This window comes from Rhinolophus ferrumequinum, chromosome 2, assembly GCF_004115265.2.
Source record: "Rhinolophus ferrumequinum isolate MPI-CBG mRhiFer1 chromosome 2, mRhiFer1_v1.p, whole genome shotgun sequence".
Classification (NCBI taxonomy): Eukaryota; Metazoa; Chordata; class Mammalia; order Chiroptera; family Rhinolophidae; genus Rhinolophus; species Rhinolophus ferrumequinum.
The window spans coordinates 60,561,604-60,584,630 of record NC_046285.1 but is presented as its reverse complement, the minus strand read 5'-3'; the positions used below and the strand labels follow the sequence as shown (position 1 = coordinate 60,584,630).

The following is a 23,027-nucleotide window of genomic DNA, read 5'->3' as shown; positions in this document are numbered from 1 at the left end:
AGTCCTGCCCTAGCTGCCAGGCAGATACCCCGAGGGGAATAGGCCTAGTGCTGGGCCACCTTTGGGCCAAGCAGCTTTCCACCTGCAGGGCTGGGCAGGTCAGGGGCTGGACACTTGTGGACTGCCCTGATCCTTACTGGGGAAAGTGTGGGAGACCTGTGTTTAAGGCACCACCTCTTCCTGGTTAGAGCCAGAGGGGACCGACCCCCAGGGGTTTCCCTAAGTGCCCTGACACCCCAGCTCCTGGAATCTCACCTTCCCTGCCATTCCGCCTACCCCAACATCCTGCCTGGTGTTTTGAACCCAGATGCAAGTGCAGACACATTTTCATCTTTGTATTCCTTCAGCACAGTAAAAACAGGCTGGAGTCTTCTTCTTTTTTTTTTTAATTCACCAATACGAAGAGAGAAAAAATAAGTGCAGAAACTATAAATAGCATAAAATAGTCATGTCCAAAGGCAGTGTAGAGTAGCAAAAAGGCACAGGATTTGGAATGAGAAGAGTTGGGTTCAACTTGGAACTGTTTTTTAAACAATTCTGTAATCCTGGGGGAATTACTTAGCCTCAGTTCTCTCATCTATAAAATGGGGGTAGTAATTGTTATTGCCTAAACGACCTCAGTCAGCGAAAGGTGACATTCTTCTACTAGGTCATTTGCTTTTTGTTTTCCTGGAGAAAATCTTGGAGTTAATGATTTTTCCAAGATAGCGCCTGTTCCAAAATTCTACCTCTTCCTCTCCCAAGTACACTTGAAAATTCTCCCATCCCTTGTAGATACCTCCATGTGAGCGAAGGCTTCAGATGCGTTTCACAGAAAAACGCAGGTAAGGAACGTTTGCGAACAATGGAGGTGAGAGGAGATCCCTGAGTCCCTGAAGCCCTCGGGTCGACACTATGTACTTAGGGCCCTCAGCTCACTGTGTACTGGGCTCTGCGGCGGCGCTTCGCATACGGGGTCGTGAATCCTCACGAGAACCAAACAAAAACATTGCCCCTGATTTACACCTGGGGAAACGAAGAAGCAAGTGTCCAAGCACCACAGCTACCTCAGGGAAATAGCAGGACTGGGACCTAGGGTTCTCGCCTCTGGAGCCCAGGAGGGTGTCTCCCCTCGGGTAAAGGGTAGAAGAGGGAGAGGTTGTCGGACCCCTTCCGCAGCCCGAACGGGGCGGAGGAGGGGCACAGATGGCGTTCTTTCTGAAAGGTAGCGACAGACGAGCTCCACTTCGACCTCTAGCTGGCCGACCCTTGGTGCAGGCGGGAGGGGGCGGGAATGGAGGGTGGGGTGCAGAGCCGTTGCTACTGCTGCGGCGCCCGCCCCCCAGGACTGGCTCCCCGCACGCCGGGCTTGCTGCCGGCACCGGATGGAGAGTCCTGAGAAGGCTTAATTTGCAGGAAGACAGTCTCATCAGATCGCGTCTCCGGCAGACGAGCGCTGCTGCCGGGGGTCGGACTGGGCTCCACCCAGCACCCCTCCCCCAAGCCCTGGCGAGGCGAGAAACCGAGATGGTGGAAGCAGAAACTGGAGCCCCGGCGCCGGGCAGCCGCGAGGGACCGAGCCTTTGAGGGTTCTGCTGCCTCTTGCCAAGGTCAATCAAACCCTCCCGTCCTCGGGAGGCGTGCGCCGCGTGCGCGGCAGCAGGCGGCGAACCGGCAGAGGTGGGCGTCGGGGGCGGGGCCGGGCCAGGTGGGCTAGGAGCCCGGCCTCCGCAGGCGCTGCTCGCCCCCTCTCGGGGCAGGTGCTGGGAGCCACCCAGGCCGGCCGAGGATGGGACGGGGGTGCTGGGGCCAGAGGCTGGGATCCAGGCGGCGGGGTACGACCCACCCGGGCGGAAACGGAGACTAATTAGGGATGTTTTATGCTAATATGCACCTGGCTGGGCTTTTTTAGGGCTGAGAAAGGGTGTAGAGTAGAAGGGAAGAAGTTCCGGAGAGCCGGAAACTTCCGGAAGCACTCGATTCCCTGCCTGATAAAAGACAACCCGGCTCCAATGCTCACCGGCTCGCTGTGTGGCCTTGGGGAAGTTACGTGGGGACATTATTGGGCTTCAGTTTTCTCCTCTGAAAAAGAGAACGCGGATCAAGTTTCTTCCCAAGCTCAGTCACTCTGTCAGCCAAGAGTTGGAAGTCCGGCCGTCGGGTCGCTCTCGGAAGATGGATTGGAGACGGATTGCCCGAGGTGTGAGGAGGACTGATGCCAGGGCAGAGCATTTGAGGCAGCAGAAGCCAGGAGCACGTTTCCACGGGCCTGTGGCTAACTGTCTCCACTGTTGCCCAGAGGTCAGAGTGAGGAGGAAGGAGGTTGAACAAAGGTCGCTGTGAGGAGGAGGCAGCTGGTAGTCAAAGGAGATGGGAGATGGGGAGGAGAGCAGGGGAGAGAAGTGGTGTCTTCACGGGTATCACCTGAGCTTACTCATAAGGTTGGGTTGGAGGGGAGGAATGGGTTGAAGATGACTGATGGGGCCTTGTCCTGAAGAAGGCTGAGGGGGGCACAGGTGGGAAGGAACAGGAGACACTTTGGGGTGGTGGGTAGGGGGAGGAGAGAATATTTTGACGAAATGGGGGGGGGCACTCTTCACTGGCCTTACACAACTCGACTCAGTGGTGGATGAGGCCTGGGTGTAGTCAGTGAGTGAGGAATAAGAGTGGACCTGGGCAGAATCCACCACCATGTCAGTAGCGTAGGGAAGATGGAGGGGTGATGAGCAGGGATGCAGCTGAGGTTGGCCGACAGGAATTTGAAAGCAAAGTAAAAGAAACCCTTGAGGGACCCGAGAGGGCTGGCATTTACTGAAATTGTCCATACATCGTCTTATTTAATTCCCGCCACATGGTATGGTAGGTGTTATTAATCCCATTTTATAGATGGGGAAACAGAGGCTCAGAGTGGTGAGGAACCTTGCCCAAGGCCACTCAGCTGGTAAGAGATGAAGGCACCATTTGAACCCAGGTTTGTCTGCCTCAGAATGGAGGCTGCTACCATTGTGTTCCACTGGGCAAGAGTCCTGACCCCTGAGCCTCAGCAGTGCTTCCTTCTCCTTCTCCAGGTGTGGCAATCCTGGGGACTGACCCATTTGGCTGGAAGGGGCTGGGCTTTCAACCCTCTCTTGCAGCCTGTCCTGAGCCAGCCTGAACTTAGCAGGAAGTCTCTACCCAGGTGAGAGGAGGGGGAAAGTGTGGGCTTTTTTTCCCCCTAAATGAGATCAAACCATATATGTTGTTCTGCAACATGCCATTTTTCTCTTACTATTTCCATGTGTATATATACATATATATGTATATATTTAAAGTTGTATAGTACTCCTTCATGTAGATATTCCATTTGGTGTTAATCTGTTCCCCGACCAGTGAACATTTATATTGTCTCCAAAGTTTTACAGTCACAACCAGTGCTTTAGTACATGTCCATCTATATTGTCTCCAAAGTTTTACAGTCACAACCAGTGCTTTAGTACATGTCCATCTTTGTAAGAGTATCTTTGTGTAGATGGAGATTATAGGATAGATGCCTAGAAGTGGCATTTATGGGTCAAACTTGTTTTAAATTCTTATAGGTAGAACTAAACTTCCCTCCAAAGAGGCTACATCAGTCTGTACTCCCTCCATCGAAGTATGAGTGTGCCCATTCTTTCACATCCTTGCCACTGGGGATCATATAATAAATACATATTTGCCAATCTAGTGAGCCAAAAAGGTTCTCACTTTTGTTTTCATTTGTAAATCCCTGAGTCTCTACAGCTCAGCCAAGGCCCATTAGCTAAAGAAAGCATTATTTGTGAAGACCTGAAGAAGAGCTCAAGAGTGAGAAGCAGAGATTTAGGGCAACTCTGAGGAAGAACGGAATGTCAGTGAATGCTCTCAGGACCTAGATAAGAAAGGTAGCAGAGTCTGTTCCTATGCTCCCAGGTGGAATGGATACCCCCCGGAGCTCAAAGTAAGGGCTGGCGATGTAGGGTCTCATGACCAGCCACCAGACAGGTACCTGCTGGGAAAAGCCTGGCTCCACAGAGGTTACAGGAACGAGCTAACAGGCTGTATGTGGCAGAACAGGGCAGGTTTCAGGGAGGGCACAGGAATGAGTTCAGCTTCTTGAAAGAGCCAGGGAACATGAGGGTCACCAGGCTCTGGGTGCTTAATGAAAACTGGGAAACCATAGGCTGGGGAGGTGAATGATGGGACTCAGCTTAGCAAAGGTGAGGGTGGGAGTACATGGAGAGTGGTGGCAGCACCCCACCCCCCATATGTGTCTCTAGTAATAATGATACACCTGATATTTTTGAGTGCTTATTATGTGAGACATTGCTCTAAGTGTGTCAATTTATTGAATAATTTTATCCTTGTAACAACTATATGAGATAGGTATAATTATTATCCTCACTCCACAGATGAAAACATGGAGGAATAGAGTTAAGTTGCTTACCCAACATCACACAGCTAGAAAGTGGCTAAGCTTGGATTCAAACTCAGGCCATAGTGCTTCAGAGTCCATCCTTCCAACTACCACACACATGGCTTTTCAGGGACTTCCTTAGTCAATATAATAATAACTGTCACTAATTGAGAGCAGAACAGGTACTGCTGTTCTGCTATTTTCTTTTTATCTCTAATGCTTACAACAAGTCTATGTAACAGAAGGTGTTATCCTTAATTTAAAGAAGAGAAAAGTGAAATTCATAGAGGCTGAGCACCTTAGCTGAGATCACCCATCTAAAAAGAACTTGAGCCCAAATCTGCACTCACATCTGTGTGAAGCAAAAGCCCCTGCCCCTTCCACGCCACCGTAGGGCCTTTCACAACATAAAAGAGGAGAAATGACACATCACAGAATGGTCAGGGCTGGACGGGACCTCTGAAACCATCTAATCTGAATCTGTAATTAAGGATGGAGAAAGGGAGGTGCAGAGAGGATAACATGCCCAAGTTACACAGCAGGTGTAACAAGGCACCTCTTCTGGTCTTCTGTGGGAACAGAATGCTTTGCCTCATCTCTGCAGAGAGAAGGCATGTGAGTGCAGCCTGGAGGGAGAATCTAGGTGTATGTGGGGGTGGGGGCGGGGTGAGGGTGGTGGAAGCAGGGGCTGTATGCAGTGCTGGGCAGAGCCCTCCCTCATCAGCAGGGCTGACGGAGACAGAATGGCAGTGTGGAAGGGGACTCTGAGGAAGCCATCACTTTCCCCTAACTGGAACCCTCCTCTCCCCTTTCCACCCCCACTTCCCCCCCACACACACACATATCCACCCTCAACCTAAGTAAAGCATGAGCTGGTGTCCTTGACAGAGCTTCTTTGGAAGGGTTTGAAGAGATTCCCACCATCCTGGGTGACCCAAGGACTGCCATTTCACCTTACAAGGCCACCTGATAAGTTATCCATTGTTCTTTCCAAGGGTACATGTAAAAATGCAAATTACCCTGGAACCTATGGCACAGTGAAAAGGATATATCAGTCATCCACACCTTCCTGTGAATTTTTTAGTTAGGACAGTGTTTCTCAAACGAGGGTATTCCACCTCAGAGTTTCTAAGTTCTCTGAATAGTTTTAAAATTTGGATTTCATTGATATTAAAATATTTCAGCAGTTATAAAGTCAGAACTCTTTGCAGTTAAGCATTTTCATAGACTAGGACTTCAGTGCCTTAAGTTGGTGTTGCATAAAAACATGTCTGGGAACTGTTGGGAACTCACAGGATCTATGAGAATTGCTTTTCCTTTATGAGAGGTCTGTTCATACACAAGTTTGGGAGACTCTAAGCAAGGGTTAGAGAGGGGGTCCAGAGATCCGGGCTCTAGTCTTGGCCACTTGTCCACTTGGGGCCTTGGTTTCTTTAGGTATAAAATTCACTTACTCTTCACCACTTTTGTGGCATCAGGTCTGCCAGGCCTGTGCTGGTTGCCGAGAGGGATAAGTGAACAAAGTTCAAGCCTATGAGGCCGAGAGAAGCTGGGTCAGGGGCTGAGCCTGGCGCCCTACAGTCTTAACAGTTCAAGGCAGAGGGTAGACAAAGGCTATGGGGTCCAGCAGAGGAAGAGGTCACTTCCGCCTGCCGAGCACAAGTGGGCTTTGTGGCACAATTGGCTTTGAGCTGGGCCTTGAGCCAGGGCCACAGCATGTGAGGGGTCTGTCTGGCCCTATAGGCAGAGAGGATGGGTAGGGTGGGCTTGTGGACAGAGCTAGGGTGTGAAATACGTTTAGAGGACTGAGCACATAGCTGAAAGACCTGAGGCCATCTTGTCCGACTCTTTATGTTATGAGGGAACATCATGAAGCCGAAATTTTAAGTACCCACCTAAAGTCACACAGCCAGTTGGGGCCATGCAGACAGCAAGAAGGTAGACAAGAAGTTTTTCAATCTGGAGCTGAGTTCCCAGCCTCAAGAATCTTTTTCTGGAGTCTAGTCCAAATTGGTCAGCTTTTCTTCCACCACACACTCCAGCAATCCATCTCTCCCCCATTTCCTGTGCTCCTGAGGCACACTGGCCCACAGACCTGGGGGGGGGGGTGTTTTAATTATATTTACATTCAACAAAACATCCTTATCCTGGTGAAAGCCCAGCTGGAAGGGGGTCATTAGGCCACCCTTCCCAGCCTCTAGTACATGAGCTTCAGTGGTAGAACTCAAGCTGGAAATAGGTGTGAAAGCCAGAACTCACCAGAAGCCTCTTCAAACCCAAACCTGCACAACTTCCTGGGTTGTGGGGGCTCCAGCAGCTGTCAGCTAACAGGCTGTAGATTCCAGTCCTGGGCTAGGAGAGCCTGCCTCCACCTGGCCCTGGGAGCCTTTTCCTTTCCTGGGCTGTGGGTTCTCTCAGGCTGTGCCCACCCCTTTGGGTGGGAGGAAACCTCCCATCACACAGGCTGCTTGAGGCCTTCAGCCGCCCGCCCTGTCTGCTCACTGCCCCAGGGCTAGCAGGACAGTGGAGAGGCAGGCAGAATGAGGCCGGGCCCAAAGTGCCGGGAGGCTTGTGCCCATTTCTCGCAGCAAATATTTGGGGAAAACAGGCTGATGTGGGTGTCTGTCGTCGATGCCCCAAAACAATGACTGAAACCCAGATTCACCATGTCTATTTTAGGTTTGATTGCTGCTACCGTGACCGCCACCACTGTCACCATTTCCATCTCTACCACGCTCATTGTTTGCATTTCTACCACCACTGTAAAGTACCATCATCTCCACCACCACCACCACACCTCCACCCACCACTAACAATATGTCCGTTACCCTCATCAGTCATCTCCACTATAACCACTTCCCCCCCACCACTATTAGTATGTCCATCTCAATCTCCGCCACGATCTCTATCTCCACAGCCATCACTGCATCCACCGCCACTACCACCTCTACCACAGCCATCACTTCCATCTGCAACACCATCATCACCACCTCCACTGGTATCGCTCCCTTCATCACCAGTATCATGTCCAGCACCACCACCCGCCATCTCCACCGTTGGCATCACCCCCACCAGTACCCCTTACCCCCCAAACACTTTGTCTCCTGCCACCACCAGCACAGTTATCTCACTCACCTCTACCTCTGCTATTTGGGGTAACCCTTCAACCTCTTTCCATTTGCTCAACCCCAGAAAGGCCAACCATAGACCCCAATTCCCCCATTTTTCTTTCGAGACTTCTCATGGAAGATGCATTTAAATGCCTTGCTCTTTAAGTTAAGGAAGATTATGTGTCTCTTGCCATTCCTGACTTACCAGGCCCATCATTCTGTCCTGGAAGGAAATTGGATTACTCTGACAGAATGTGTTCTTTGGAAAGCAGTTCTGGTTATTACCTAATTCCTTATGACCTAGTGTTTGCAGATTGATTTTTTGACGATGTGTCCCAATAGTTTTCTATTATATAGCAGCTCGGCTGATGGGTCCTGCACTTCCAGAGGCATCTGCTTTTCCCCAGGTTTAAAGAGAGGCAGGGACAAGCTGCCTGGGTCTCCCTCTGGTCTCCAGGCCCCTCACCAGTTCTCCATAAATCCCCTCAGGAGTGAGAGCTAGTGATCTGACTCCACCTTGGGCCAATTCTTTAAGTACCTAAGCATGTAAGTCATCAGAGCCTGTGGATGTGAATATACAAGTTCTTCCTCATTCTCTCTTGGCTTCCTGCCTTCTCATGATCCCATGCGGTGCCTCTTTTCAGTTTTCAGATCACAGCTGACCTTTTCAGGCTTAGAAAAAAAAATTAAAAGCCTCTGCTTTTTTAGTGTCACTGCTTTATAGGCTTTCTCTCCCCAACTCAAAACGAGCCAGCAATCTCCTTATCCCCTTTCGTTGGCCTGTTCGAGTTAGAAAATGTTTTTCTCATTCTTTGCCGCCTTGTGCAAGTTATATCTCATTTCTTTTTCTAAACGACTTTTCTGATTTTTATCTCCATAGCCTTTTGTTATTTTTTTGTACATACCCTCCTTCGTATCCTGGCCTGATTTCCACTTTCTTTGGCATGGCCTTTATCTTTCAGTTCTCTGGGAAGCTTTCTGCATAACTAACAAGCAATCTCCAGGTCTCTTTGAGCTGTTTTATGCATCAGTTTCATTCTCTTTGCCTAATTTTGTTGCCTTATGTGGAAATGTCCTCTTCTCCTTAGAGAGTGCCTTGGTCCTTAAACTCAGTATTTGTGTTTTTCATCTTGGTTCCCAACACTTGGTGCGGAAAGCTTTTAGAAAGAGCCAATTTATGAATTTTGTTTGAGTTCCCACTTTTCTTCCTTTCTCTCAGATGGTAGTCACCTTTCTCAATACTCCCTTCCATTCTCCAGCACCTGCAGTGTGTGAGTGTCAAACCTAGTAGTCAGCACCTGCTCCCCAGGACACATATTGGGGTAACAACACGGGAGGGGGCTGGCACCTGGATCTGGTCACTGGTGCCCACACTGGTGTGTGGATGGGGACACTTACCAGGAGTACTTGGTTATGTCCATTCACAGACCCATTTGTTCATTTTTAGGACTCCCTCATTCCCTCTAGAACCTCTGTTATTTTGTCTGGGGCCCTGCCAGCTGTGGGCTCACAGAATGGATGAGTTCTCCTGAAAATCAGGTTGAAAACGGCCTGGAGGTGAGCACCAGCTAGAAAGGTACACAGACCTGAAATCAGGTCAATTACACAGATGGTGGCGATTACAAAGCATGAAGGCAGTGGTGTGTGTGTGATATGTTCTGCCTCGTAATGCAGGAGGCTTCTACAAAAAAGCCACATTTGAGCCGGGTCTTTAAAGTTAGGATGGTATTCTCCAGGAAGGGGGATGTAGAGGGCCTTCCAGGCTGGACAGGGTATGCAGAGGCAGAGTCATCTGGGACCGGTTACGTGGGGCCAGCTGAGCTCCCATACCCATGCAGGCCCAGGGTCTTCCCAACGCTCCATTGGTCTGGATGGATCACATCAAAATGGCCCTGTAACCGCCCCTGTCTGTGCCTCCCCTGGGGTCCCAATAATCCCAGAGTTATCTGCGGTCATCTCCTAACTTGCTCCTCTGCAAAGACTTTCTCCACCCAACCTGGACAACCAATGTCCTTGGATCTCTGAGAGGAGGCTCGGGACTCGTCCCTTCCCTTTCTTAATGGCTGTGACAGTGAACCCCTCCATGAACCCTTCCTGCATTAACATAGCTTTTCATAGATTGAGTCAGCTCATCTCCAGCTCAGTTTGCCTAGTGAACTCCTACTCATCTGGCAGCACTCTGTTCACACAAAGATTCTGTGAGGGTTTCTTTGACCTGTTCCCTCTCCCAGGACAAAGAGTCTGTCAGCTCCACTATAATGGACTGTGTCCACTATTCTAGTCACCCCCGAACCCCTACCCTTTATGGATTGAATGACTTTCTTTCTTAGTCTGACTTCTGTGTCTTGTATATTATTTTTCATTGTTTACTTTATGCTGTATGTGTTTATATACTTGGGAAACCTCTAAGCTATGCTCAGGATAGAAAGATTCATTCTGTTTCCAGAAATTTTTCCTATGGAAGACATTTTTTGTTGCCTACTCAGGAGCCATTCCCTGAAGTCTTCTTTGCTAATAGACCTTGATCTTGTTCAAGCAGCCTTGTGCCCAGAGATACTTTTGCCAGTGATTTATCAAAGAGTGGTCTAATCCTGCCAACAAGACATAAGGGATTAGTCTTCAGGGGCCTTCTGGGAAATGTTTTTCTCCTTTCAAAGAAGAAATGAGACATAACTATTATACCTTCCCCTTTCCTCTGATTTGGGACAGTATTGTGTGAGGGTGTGATGTCTGGAGCTGTGGCCTCCATCTTGTGACAATGAGGCAAAGGCCAAGAAAAGCTCAGAGACATGGATCCAGCACTCTGGCATTATTAAGGAACTAAACAAACCCCAGATCCTCCTACCTTCCAACTTCTTGTTATGTGAAGTAAGTAAATGATTGTATTGCTTAAGACACAAGTATTTGGATTTTTTGATATTTGCAGCAGAAGGCATCCTTAACTAAAAAAAAGTTGTGAGTAAACTTCTTATTTTGAAATAATTGTAGACCTGACATGTTTTTATGAGATGATGAAGCACTGAATATCCAGATGGTATAGAACAATCTGTATTTTCTCCCTCAAGTGACCATACCACATCTACCATGAGTGGGCCTCAGGGGGGCTTTCCTTTCTATACTTGTTTTTAAGTCTTCTAGCCTCTCAAACCTCCCCTAGGAAAAGGAAAGAGCTTCCTCCTTTGGCCCCTGAGCCAGGCTTCAGTCAGTCAGTCAGTCAGTCAGTTCCATCTAGTTTTCTACCATTGGAGCTGGGGAGAGAGGGTTTAAGGTCCTAGATTATCTTCTTAGCAACCCACAGAAAAAGGTACTGTTACTCCATTTTGTAGACAAATTGGAAGTCAGGTTAGTAAAAAGCCTAATCGTGATCACACAGTAAGCAGAGGAGCCCAACAGTGAGGTCTGCCCAAATGCATCATCTTTCTACCTCAACATCTGGCCTCCCTTGGGCTTAAATAATGTCAGTGTCATGCAGGTGGTAGTGCCACCTGCTGTCTTTGGGTGCAGCCATGCAAATGTGCTACTCAGACCTCCTACTGTGGGAGTGTAGCTGACCAAGGGTCCCAGCTCCTGTGAGTTGATGCCAAGGCCACACTTCCCGTGGGCTGCTCCCCTCTGAATGCTGAGCACAGTAGGGGTGCTAAGTCAGGAAAGGGTGCTAAGGAGGGGTGCTAAGCCCATTCCTGAGAGATGCAGGTCTCCTCTGCGGACAACTTTAGCTTGAGGACTTCCTGTTGGCCTGGCTGAAACCTCCTTAGAGCTAGGCTGTAGTCTGAGACTGTCCATCCAATCCCCCTTTCTTCCCTCCCTCCATCACAGGGGCCAGACCTGCATCGTGGTCTGACAGTTCCGCACCCCTTCTGGCTTACTTCCCTTTTTTCTTCAGAGGTGTTTCTACAGATAAATCTCTTATGTATCTAATCCCATCTTGGGGTACGGTTTCTTGGAGGACCTGAACTAATGTGCTTTGATTTTTAAACCCCAAACTCAACCTGGCAACCTGTATATAAAGCACCTGGCATGAACTGGATTGTTCCTCTTCTCCTTTCCTCTCAGAGTGTATGAAGGGGTCAACAGTGGTTATGTCATGAGGCTGTTCCTGTCTCCGATGGGAGCAAGACAGACCACCGCGTCACATGTGCATACCTGGACACTTTATATCTTGAATTCAGAGAGGCTGAGGCACTCACCCAAGGGCACACAGCTCATGCCCAGGTGCCCACACATATACACACTAATATGATATGTGGAGTGGAGAGGCAAAGCTAGAGTGAAAAGATAGGGTCAGGATGTAGTGTGGGGCAGGCAAATGGCATGAGGAAAGCAGCCCCTTCCTGACCCTCCCAGCTGACTTCCCACCACTGGTTTGTGAGTTTTGGTGCCATGGCAACTGGCTGTGAGACCTACAAGTGGAAAGTGAAGCTTAATCTTAGGACACTGTCAGAAGTGACATGGGCCTAGAAGATACCAGGTCCATGACCTAGTGGCCTCAGTCACTGAGAAATACCTGTCTCCGTTCACACTCACTGCCTGTCTGGCCAGTTGGGCTCAACTGCGTGGCCGTACTAGCTCTGATTCTGGAGTGCTCTGTTCTCTAAATCTCCCCATCTCTCAGAGCCGAGTTCCAACCTCACTTCTACCTGGAAGCCTTCCCTGATTTCCCTAGTACACATAAACTTTTTCTTCCTCTGAATGTGTCTAGCAGTACTGTGCTCTCTGTAGCATTCACATGATGATGATATTTGGACTTTGTCCCAATCTAATTCAATGAGCTCCTAATATGTGCTGGACACTGTGCTAAGTGTTGAATGCTTATGTTGGTATCTTGGGTCTAAGTGTACTCTAGGCTCACTAGACTTCACAGGGAAGCAGCAGACCATCTAACATCTCTGGCTTTATGACCAGGAGAGGCCCCCATCAGCCCCCCCAGACTAGGCAGGACAGATGATGTGGGCTGCAACTTACTAGAGCCTTGTATCTGAGTCTAGACAGGTCGCTGTCTGAGTCTCATTTTTCTCAGCTATGAAAAGAGGATGATCGTACTTACCTCACAGACTTGTTCTGAGGACGGACGAGATGACCTATGCCAAGAACCTTAACAGAGTGATCGACTTGGTAGTTCTCTGCCTCTCTCTCTCTGCCAACCCCTAGCCCTGCACCCCCTGAATCTACCTAAATGGAAACATTGTGTTCTCCTCTTCCCCTCAGGACTGTTCAAAGAACTCACTGTCCTGGGTTGTAGACCTAAATAAGGCAGAGGGCGGCCAACTAGGAGCTCACCATCTAGTGCGTTCACACACTGGCTCTCAATTAATCCTCCATCAGCGCTGGGACAGGAAATAGTACTTGGGAGTATATCAAAGATGACAGAGCCAGGGCTCAGAGAGGCCAAGCCCCACCCCAGATCACAGACCTAGTAAGCAGTGGAGTTGGCCTCAGAATCAGGCTTGAGACATAAGAGAAGCCCACAGTAAACAGAGAGAGCATGGTGAAGACATCAGTTCTGCCCAAAGAATTCTATAAATTCAACACAATGGCAATCACAATCATTACAGGATTGGTGTGTGTGTGTGTGTGTGAAATTTAACAAGCCAATTCTAAAACTATTCTGGGAGAATAAATGTGTTGGAACAGTCAAGAAATATTTGAAAAAGAAGTACAATGAGGGAGTACTTGCCCCATCAGATAACAAAACACTACCAAGCTGTGCTAATTAAAATGGTGGTGTGCTGGCACAAGACAAGACAAATGCGTCGGTGTCACAGAACAGAAAGTTTAAGTGGGTTCTTGTGTAAAGAGGAGTTCAGAATAGGATAAAGCAGCATTTAAAAGCAGTAGGGAAAGGATGAACTCTTCAATAACTGTTGTAGAGATAATTGGTTATTTGTGTAAAAAAAACATAAAGTTGATCCCTGTTTCACACCATTCACTAAATATATTCCAGATGGATTAGAGAGCTAAATGTAAAAAAACAAAGCTATGAAACTATGAAAAGAAAATATAGGAGAATTTGTTTATAACCTAGGGGTTGGAAAGGCTTTCTTAAAACACAAAAACCATAAAGGAAAAGATTGCTAAATTTGATTACGTCCAAATCTAAAACTACTGTATGACAAAAGACACCTTAAATATTGTTTAAAGACAAGTGACAGGCTGGAAAAAGGTATTTGCAACATATACAATTGAAAAGGATGAACATTCAGGATTTTATTTTATTTTTTTATAACTTTTGTTGGGGGAGTATTGGGGAGCAGTGTGTGTCTCCAGGGCCCATCAGCTCCAAGTCATTGTCCTTCAATCTAGTTGTGGAGGGTGCAGCTCAGCTCCAAGACCAGTTGCCGTTTTTTAACCTTTAGTTGCAGGGAGCACAGCCCACCATCCTATGTGAGAATTGAACCAGCAACTCTGTTGTTCAGAGCTTGCATCCTAACCAACTGAGCCATCCCGTTGTCCCTCTGGCAGCTCAGCGGCAGCTCATTGTCTTCAGTTTAGTTGTGGAGGGCGCAGCTCACTGGCCCATGTGGGAATCGAACTGGCAATCCTGTGGTTCAGAGCTCTCACTCCAACTAACTGAGCTACCCGGCCGCCCCACATTCAGGATTTTATAATGAATTCCTACAAATAATAAGTAAAAGACAAACCACCCGAAAGAAAAAAAATGAATGATGGTCGGAACAAACAGTTCACCTCAGAGGAACTGCAGATGTCCAATAAATGTATGACTACAGTCTCAGCCTCACAAGTCATCAAAGAAATGCAAGTCAAACAACACAGGGCGAGGAACACCTTTTTCCCCGTTGGTAAGTAAGGAATCTGTCATGGTGTTTGTAGAACGTGACCTGGCAGTGCCTGTGACAATGTAAGATGCCCAAGCCCTTCCCCACCGCAGCTCCACATCTCTGCCTGGAGAAGTGTTCCTCGTGCACCAGGAGGCCCTGTCACAAGGGGCCATGGTGGCAGTGGTGGAAATCTAAACCATCAGAAACAACCCGAATGCTCACTATAGAGAAAGGGCTAAATACATTTCCGAATATCCACATTAGTAATGGTTTTTTGAGGTACAAACAAATGAGGTAGACCTCCGCATCCTGAAGAGAAAAGGTCTCCTTATGAGAGAGAAGCAAGTCACAGAGCAATCTGGCTCTGTTTATGTAAACACAGATGTGTGCTTTAAAACTATGTGCATGAGGAAGAATATTCTGGAAGGGTACATACCAAACTGACAATCCTTGGGGAGGGGAGTGGGATTGTGTAGGAGCCAAGACGGGCTTTATTTTAACTATTTAAATTTTTTTACAGTGAGTATGTATAACTTAACTAATAATAATAATACATTTAAAATAACTAGAAAGACCAGCTCTATATGGCCTTAGTTTTCAAGCCTTGCACCTGATAGTGCCCTGGACTAATTGTTTAGATCCCGTTCCTGGTTTCTGACTGCACACACCCCCCACCCTTTAATACCTCCACCCCACTGGGCTCCTAGCCTGGGTTCTTGATCTCTGCCACTGGTCTATGATGGGTCAGGAACAAAGGGGAACTGCTTACGGCCCTAGCCTCAGAAGAGCACAATTTCCAGTAAAATAAGAACTTCAGAAAAAATGTGATTGGAAAAACCAAGGAAGTCTTCCTAGAGGAGGTGGCATTTGAGCTGAGACTTGAAAGATGGATCATTTTTATTCTAACTTCTCCCCTTAATTACGTTAAAAACTATATAACATCATTATAGAAATTTTAAGTAACAGAGAGAAAAAACATCACCAATAATCCCATTACCCTAAGCCAACAACTTCTGTGAATTCCCTTCAAGGTGTTGTCCACAAGGCACACATACATTTAAGTATTGCTGTGGACTGAATTGTGTTCCACCAAAATTCGTATGTTGAAGCCTTAACCCTGAATGTCATGGTATTTGGAGATAATTAGGTGTAGGTAAGCTCACGAGGGTGGGGTGCTCATGGTGGGATTAGTGTCCTTATAAGAAGAGGAAGAGACGCCAGAGCTTACTCCCGCACTCTCTTTCTGTGTGCACACAACTAGGAAAGGCCATGTGAAACCGTAGTGGGGAGTTGGCTGTGTGCAGCCCAAAGAGAGAGCTCTCACCAGGCACAGACGCTGCTGGCACCCTGCTCTTGGACTTCTAGTCTGGAGAACTGTGAGAAATAAATTTCAGTTTCAGTTGTTTCAACCAATGGTATTTTGTTATAGCCGCCCAAGCAGACTAAGTATGCAGTCCAAATACTGCATTTGATTATATGTCTTGTTTTCAATATAACATTATATCATAGCCCTTTTTATATTACTAAGTGACATTTAGAATGGTCACTTTTAATGGCTGTGCAGTATGCCATCCAGTGAGTGTACTATGCCTTAAGTACCCATTCCCCTATTGTTGGATTTTTCTGTTGTTCCTTATTTCTAAAGTTGTAACGAACATCTTTGAGCGTGTAGTGCTTTTTTTTTTTTCCTTTTGGGCTATTTCCTTGGAACAAATAAATTCTCAGAAGTGGAAATACTGGGTCAGAATTTATGAACACTTTTATGGCCCTTGAAACATGTTGCCAAATTGCTTCTAAAAGTATAGTTCCAGAATACACTGAAGGCTTTGTTAGGCAAATATGAGAGGAATAAGAATGGAATTCCCAATTCCAGGAAACAGCATGTGTAAAAGTGTATTGACCAGGACAGACTTCTGGGATTTATCCCTTAAATGCCATCACATGGACCAAATGTAGAATTCTGTGACAGATTCTGTTGATTGGCAAACTCAGTAACCATTCTTAATCACCTTCTGTCTTTGTTATTCTCTCACTGTAGAAGGTAAAAGCCAGATAATCTGCTTCCCGGCTTCTTTTGCAGCTAAAACTGACCATGTGACTCTATTCTTTTCAAAAAGATGTTAGGAAAGCCTCTGAGATGAAGTCCTTCCTTGTTTCCTCCTTCTCTTCCACCTCCCCTCCCTCTCCCACCCTCCCTTCTATCCTTCCTTCCTTCCTTTTGCATTTCAACCTGTTTATTACATCTTTCAACTGTCAAGTTGAAGGCTTTTGATTTCCTGATTAAAGGGGAAAATGTCATTGGCACCATCTCCTTCCTTCTTCTTGCCTTGAATGCAGATGTAATGCCTGGAGCTGCAGCAGCCACGTTAAGATCATAAGGTTGGACAAGCATGAGGACAAAAAGCCAACATAGTGAGGGTGACAGAAAGTCAAGACACAAAGAACCTGGATCCTTGATAGCACCATTGGAGCAGCTGAATCAATACCACCAAACCACCTATCTCTAACTTCTTGTTTTGTGGGAAAAACAATCATTTGATTAAATAAATCATTGTTAGTCAGATTTTCTTGCAGTCCAGTGCTTTCTAACAAATATGAGACTCCACCACCATGCCCTGTTTCCCTCAGGTAGCACCTGGAATTTAGATTCTAGTCCTGTTATACTAGAGTTTAATCCTGTCTCTTGGAACAGGTGCCTGGGATCTCTGCAGCCCAGCACATGTGCTGCCTGCCCTCCACTGTCTCAGTGATGTCCCCGAAAATAAGACCTAGACGGACCATCAGCTCTAATGTGTCTTTTGGGGCAAAAATTAATATACGACCTGGTCTTATTTTACTATAATATAAGACTGGGTCTTTATAATACAATATGGTATAATATAATATAATATAATATAATATAATATAATATAATATAATATAATACCGGGTCTTGTATTAATTTTTGCTCCAAAAGATGCGTTAGAGCTGATTGTCTGGCTAGGTCTTATTTTTGGGGAAACACGGTAGCTCTGGATGCCGCCAGCAGACTGCAAAGTCTGAGGCCTGTCCTATAGTCTCTGAGCCCTGTTTGTTTTTTCAAGAAGAGCTACCAGGCCAGGACCTTGTGTTCAGGATATGCCAATCACTGGCTCCCTTTGAGAACTAAAGAGAATCCTGGGCCAAGAGTGCTGGATTCATTTCTGGATTGTCCCCTTACCAGTCTTGGTCAAATCACTTAATCTCTCTGAGCAACAATCTCCTCATGTGTAAAATAGGGACAATTGGGGTTGCTGACAAGACTTAGAACTGCAAATCTGGTCACACGGAGGCTGCCCACGAAATAGCTTCCATTTGAAGACAACTGAGGTTCAGAGAGGAGCAGCAAGGAGCCCAAATCCTCACTCAAGAGAACCAGGGATAGAATCAGTGTGCTGAGTTTCCATCAAGGTGCATTCCAGTAGCTGTGTGGCCTCCTCTGTGGAGACTTGGTGCCGGGAGCGACACATGCTCTTCCCCAGTCACTCAGAATGGAAACACGGTGTGCAGTGGTGAGATTGGTGTTTACCATATTCCGCAACAGGCCCCTAAGAGAAAGGAGCCTCTGCTTCCGGGCCGTGGGGCCTGCAAGACCTGCTGAGACCCTGGGAGCTGGCGTGCTATCCCTACCTCCCTGGGGTACAGCTGGGGCTCCCTACATCCCTCCAAGTAGCCAGAGTCCGCTCAGCCGGCTCACCTTGCACAGTCTGCAGAACCAGCTCCAGGTCTCTCCTGCACATTCTCAGCTGACAACTTGAGGGATACATACCCCAAGCCAAAATTAGGACATGTGCTCTGTCAAAGGATTCTTTCCATGGCTGAATGTATTTATTTGAAAGTTCTTATCAAGGAATAAAAATGAACTCCACTAGAGGTGTAATGAATCACCTTAATTGGAAGGAACACAAATATGTGCAAACAGGGCTATCGTGGGCACACTAATGATATCAGGACAGGTTGCCTTCTCAACAGCCGAGAGGTTGAAGCCTTAGGCCCAGGGCCAGACGTGGAGAGATGGAAAGGGGGTGGCCATGGGCAGAAGTTACTTGCCTTGAACAAATTCTCCCAACGATTTTTTAAGGGACTATAGAGGCATGATGATTAGTGAAACCAGAATGCAAAGATGTAAATGGATGTAGCATGAAAGCAAATCCGGGGGCCACAGACAGCAGATTTTCAAAGGGCTGGCATTGTCATTTTATTCACTAGTCACCCCTCCCCCATCCCTCCCCCACCCCAGCACACGCCTTGCCAGCCTTGCAGGTCCTGTACCCAATCCAACCCCAGCCTTCCCTGTGTAATTCTCCACTCCAGACTGGCCTCTACTCTGGGGGAAACCAGGTTCCCGCCCGCCATAGACAGTTTCCATCTACTTTCGAAGTCACCTGCAGCCTAAGGGATGGAGAGTGGGGAGCGCTAGAGGGGGAGCGCTAGAGGAGGGGTGTGAGGCCCAGAAAGGCTGTTTTCCCTGAAGCATAGCAAGGTTATTTTGATGGAGTTTCCACCATCCCATAAGAAAGTTGGACCCCGTGTAAGTGCTTATCATCTCACCTGCCATAGTGGACACGTGACTCACCCCACCCCACCCCCACCCCGGCCCTGTCTCCTTCACTCACCATGTGACAAAGCTATGTGCTTGGATGGCAGAAATCTGCATTCTGGTTCTGACTGGGTCCCAGGATCCCATCAGGGAGGAGCCCATCAGGGGACTGCTTGTCACCAAATGCCAGGGGAAGCAAATCCTTGTTTTGCATCTTACTGTGTGACCTCGGTCAAGGTAGTTAATCTCACTAAACATCGATTTCCTCATCTGTAGTATGGACCTAATGACCTCTCCCTTATGTCTAATCATATGCAGAGTACCTCTTTCATTGTCTGACACATAGTAGGTCATTGATAAGTAGTGACTATGAGTGTATAAAAACGATTACAACACATGAAAGTATAAGGGGTACCAGCATTAATGAGAGAGGGAGGCAAGGAGAGAGGGCTATTAAAGCGCGTCCGGCTCCAACGCCTGACTTCTCATGGGGCCACTTGCATTGCTCTTAGGCAGATGTGGTCTGGCTAACTTCCACGGCGACTTTCTTCGCACACAATGCCATTCAGACCCACAGAGCTGGCACGACCCTCTTCTCAGCTGGATCGGGTGCCACTCCCGTCCTCTCCGTCACAGTCAAGGCCTGTGGCAGCCACCCCCTTGCCTCTCTTTGTGGGGGCCCGAGGAAGCTTCCTCTCCAGCTCTTCCAGCTCCCACATTCCTTGTGCATGATCCCTTCTCATCCCTCATCTGCCCCACGCAGCCTGCTCACCAGCAGCGGCAGTAACGCTGCGCGTGTCCAAAGGGGAGACTGAGAGGAAAGCCATGCTTCCTGCTATGGTCCTCCCTGTCTCCAGGCTGGGCCGGCGGGACCCCTGCGAGATGCCCGTGGCCTGGCCTAGCCTCACAGCCGATCCAGTTCCTTCCCCCCACATCCTCCAGCCTGTGGGGGTGGGGACTGAGGGGGAGATCTTAATTTCTCCGCTTCTAATCAGCGCAGCTGGGAGAACCAGCAGGCAAGGGCAAGAGGAGGTGAAAGGCCAGGGGCCTAACCTACAAACCACCCAGTCACCAGAGCCCAGCGTCCCTCCTAACAAGCCATGCAGCAAACAAATTATCTCTGTTGTTCCTGGGAAATCTGCAAGTACTTACCCGTGTAATTAGCATCTGTGCCTTGTGCCCGCAGTTCAGGTGAACAGGCCACGGCTACCCGGTGCCAGGAGGCCTGTAATCAAAACCAAAGCAGCCGCCAGGGTGCTCTCCGGCAAAGACGATGTCAAGCTCAATCGGGCCCTTACCAAGAGCCAGCACACGTTGGAGCCTTAGTAGCTCTGAAATGCAAGAAAAGGGTGGGTGAGAGGCCGGTGTAGCCCACTCTGGCACTCTGAAGCTGGGGCAGATGGAGGGCCTGAAGCCTGACCCACTGACGCAAGGCCCTGGGCCCAGACATCTGCATTTTAAGCAGTTTCCCAGGTGACTCTAATGCAAAGCCAAAGTTTGGTAAACATTGGATGTTCTCCAAGACCCCTTTGGTTGGAAGAGTATAAGTATCTATATAAGCATACCTCATTTTACTGTGCTTTGCTTTATTGCGCTTCACAGATGCATTTTCTTTTTTTTTTTTTTTACAGATTGAAGGCAAGACCCTCTACCAGCAAAAGGATTATGACTCACTTTATTGCAGTGGTCTAGACCTGAACCCTCGACATCTCTGGATTATCCTGTACTGACTCGGTATAGTCTACTCGGTACAGGGGCTTTATATATGAATCCGTTATTTCATTTAATTTCTCATACCAGTGAGAAAGGGATGAACGTACCTTTTTAAAGAGAGAATAACTGGCTTGGCCAGAGTCACAGATTGGAAGGACTGAGAGACAACCCGAGGTGTGTTTGTCTCCAAACCCTGCTCTGGGCCTCTTCCCAGAGTCATTTCCCACTGCAAGCATCTTGTTCTATGCCATGTAGAGACGGAGTGGTGTCTCCTTGATGTTGTACATGGATGGAGTAGCAGGTCCCTCTGTCGTCAGAGGGGACACTGAGGGCGGACACGGGAAGCTTCCTGATGTCTTGTACCTACCCAATGGGGGAAGCTGTTCTCTGCTTCCTGCTCAAAGCAAGGGATAACACACAGCTCCCTTTATTCCAGTGGGGCAGGACATGTCCCCTCCCCTCCCCATGCAGACCAGGAAGGACAGGCAGAATGGGCAAACATGCACACTAGGAAGGAGATGGAGAGCAGAGGCTGTGCAGGGAGCCCCGGGTGCGAGGTACTGCCTGTGACAGCAGAGGGCCGGCTGAGGCAGCCCTCCTGAGGACAACCTATAGAGACTGCACTTAAATAAACCCTGAGTGAGTGCACCCTTGGAGACTGAGGGTCTAGGCAAAACTCTGGAGCAGCCAGCGTGGAACTGGAGTGGAGGGAGTCTGGTGAGAAGCCGCGGAGTTTGCATGGATGGTGTAGGGTGTATGAAGATGTTGATTCTAGCCTGCATAGCACAGAGACTAGGTTTTCATCAGTTGCTCAGTGAAGAGGAAATTGGAAATTAATATCAAAATCCCACTGAGTAGCGTCCATAGTTTCCATATGTAATCATGCTTGGCTTAGCTAGGTAGTAAAATGTTTATGATTTTCTTTCCAAGGTTGAGTTGAATCATTCTCAACGAACCGTTTAGTTGGCTTCATGAAGTCCTGCATTAAAGAAGCCCTCTAGGTGATGCTGTAGCTGGATAGATACCTGGCTAGGTGGACCTTCCTGGCTGTTGAACTCAAGGTCTGGGGCCCAGACTATGCAAGTCTCGGGAAGAAGTCATCTTCCCAGACAGCTACTTTGACAAGGCTGAGGCGCCACATGTTACATGAGGCACTGGCTTGACAAAGAATGCGCCATAAATCTGTTTTGAGGACTTCTTGTGGTATTTGTGATTCATATACAGAAATTCAAATAGTATGCCCCTTTCCAACACATGCTTTCAGTCAACTGAGACACTGCCAGCTAACAACTGGAGTGGAGGTGGGTGGGTGAGGTGATCATGGTCAGGCAAACTGATTGTGGGCACAGAGCCAGGAGAGCAGTTTCCAGGCTCTCGGCCTCACGTGGAAAGGTGCTGGCGTGGGTAGTAAATGGCCATCAGCTGTGATCAGATGGCCATCGGCTGTGGCTATTTGGTCGTCAGCTGTAACCACTGAGCTATTGGCTACTAATAGAACTGCCGTGGCTACGCTAGCAGCGGATGGTGGCTGAGCTAGCAAGCGTGGATTGCAGTTAGCACAGGGGATTGCAGTTAGAAGCGCGGATTGCAGTTTGCAAGTGAGGTTGGTTGGCAGAGAAGCGGACGGCAGATTGTGGATCATGTGGATCCTGCTCCCTGTGTCTCCAACCCAGCCGCCAGCGAGAATACAGTGGTATGACTCCCGTATCTATGGCTCCGTGGGTGTTCCTTTGTGGCCTCGCCATGTCCTGCGTTCTCGTGTGGGGAGCAGGAGCTGAGACCCTGCCTGACACTGATACTTCTTCCTGCTCCATTGGGAAAAAGGTAAGAAGTGCAGCAGCTTCTTGCCCCCCTCCCGATCTTTAGCTCACTCTACACTAGAAATGCCGACACAGATTTAAAGACCTACGTGCTCAATCCCCTTATCATCTGTTGGGAGCTGGAGGCAATGCTGGCAGGTGGGGGGGGGGCAGGCTGAGGTCCTGAGGATCCCATCTCATCATCCATCCACACACACACACACACATTCATATGCACACACATGCATGCTCACACATAGACATACACATTTATACACACACACAGACACACATTCATATACACAGACAGACACACCTTCATTCACAAAGACAGACCATAAACAGACCATGCACCCAGAAATAGACATGTACTCAAACTTATATACAAAGAGATACATTCTAGCACAAACACTCAGACCGGCATACAGGTTTATACAGACACTAACATACTCATACAAGACACTCATTTATATGCAACACACAGATTCCAGACCCTCAAACACACCCATGTGCACACACACATTCCCTCTTCTCTTGCTCCTTGGACAGCATCTGGGGATGCCTACTGGTTCCAGGCAGAGTGAAGCCTACTGCCAGGGCCCGCCCTGCCACCCCGACCTTGACCACTGACAAGTATCCTGAAGAGGACCGCACACTTGGACCCAGCCGCCCCTGCCTGTC

The 23,027-nt window shown here is 48.2% G+C and overlaps 1 long non-coding RNA gene across 1 annotated transcript; it reads left to right on the top strand.

Moving 5' to 3' along the window:
- Positions 1–1,389: 1,389 nt before the first annotated feature.
- Positions 1,390–16,768, top strand: LOC117013442 (uncharacterized). Its single transcript, XR_004421332.1, has 3 exons — positions 1,390–1,659; positions 3,048–3,157; positions 16,614–16,768. It is a non-coding gene; the product is annotated as an uncharacterized LOC117013442 (long non-coding RNA).
- Positions 16,769–23,027: the final 6,259 nt, after the last annotated feature.